Genomic DNA, 1,597 nt, shown 5'->3' on the forward strand with positions numbered 1-1,597 from the left:
TTTCTGTCTGTAAGCCGGGTACCTGAACAGAGAGATGTAGTCAGACTGTCCAAAGTGGGGCTGTGGTGCAGCCCTGTATGCACCGTGTATGTTGCTGTAGACGTGATCCAGGGTGTTAAGCAATGTTGCTGCGAGATGCCACAAATCGTAAAATCTTTCATTGTTAAGTTTGTAGTCATTTTAAATCTGTAAACAGAGTAATTCATTCGAGGAAGCTCTGTGTCACAGAGGCCTTGATGAACACACCCATGGTTGTTGGGATGAATCATTCCCAGGTCAGAGCTGGATTTTTCTAATCCATCCTATGTGACACATAGCCAGCTAAAAATATGCAGCAATGCTTTTCTGGTCATTTACAGTAATTGCATTAGTGGCATATCGGTATAAACACACCCAAATAAAGACAATAAACACCATCAGCAGCCAGCACACAGACTGGCTCCCTGATACCAGCACCTGTTAAAGCTTCAATTATTCCTAGTTTATGTAGAAGAAGAAATGAGGTGCTACAGCTCCTGCTTCTGTTAGAAATATCACTGTTCCTACTCTGCTCTGTTTTGTTTCACTGGGTCACACTCATACTGTGTCATGACTCATTCAGGTTCCCGCTGGACGCGTCCTGTTTAACCTTTCAGCTGAATGCCACACCAAACTCACGTGTTTCACACTTCCAGTACAATAAGTATTAATTCTATTGTTCTTGCTTGTTCTCTGCACGAGCGTTGCCAATATGCACGTGTGTAAACCTGGCACGCTGTCACAGCATTGCACTTTGAACTAGGAAGTCATTTTTACCATGACAATTTTGGTTTCCAGTAATCTTCTAAAACAGTTAGCCCAAAAGAGATGACAGGTGAAACTGCTAGTGTAAAACTTCCTGGTATTTGTTGTTATTCAGCTCTTCACGTGCTATCTATAAATATACTGAACAGTGATGTGGGTATAACAGACTGGTAAAGAGGGCCAGCTCTGTCTTGGCCAGTCCTCTAGACTCCAAAGAGGAGGATGTTAGCCAAGCAAAGGTTTATTATGGACAACACTGCAAACCCCCTGCATGATACTGCAGAGGCCCTGAGCAGCTCCTACAGCAACAGACTCTTCCTGGCACTGTGTGGGAGACAGGTTCTTTATTCCTGCCTGTCTGGTTAGGCTCCTCCTACGCTCACCAGACAAAACATGACAGACATGCTTACCAAATCCTTGATGAGAAGGAAGAATGAGGCTTTGGGAATTTAGGCCACGTAGTGAAAAGATTGACAAACACAAGGATTAGCTCATGTGGACGTCAAAGTTCACTTCCAGTTGGATGGCACAGTTTTATTTGTTTGAGCTATTAGCATTAATTTTTCAGTTTTTAGTGAAGTTTTATTTGACTTACTTCCCTTACAACTACCAGAAAAAAAATCACAGTTTGGTGTTAAAGTACTTCCTGGTACTCTGAAAGGCCTAAAGTGAAACTCCACACGTGTTCCCCTGATCCCCAACACAGCTGTCAGGAACAATGACAGAATGATAAATCATCTTGTAAACGTTTTCTCACGTGGCTGTTACGCCCATGTTTTTAGCCTTGCTAACTGTTCCTGTTGTGCTGCTCACA

The sequence above is a fragment of the Pundamilia nyererei genome, unplaced genomic scaffold, assembly GCF_000239375.1.
Source record: "Pundamilia nyererei isolate P.nyererei 1_Seehausen unplaced genomic scaffold, PunNye1.0 scaffold00230, whole genome shotgun sequence".
NCBI lineage: Eukaryota > Metazoa > Chordata > Actinopteri > Cichliformes > Cichlidae > Pundamilia > Pundamilia nyererei.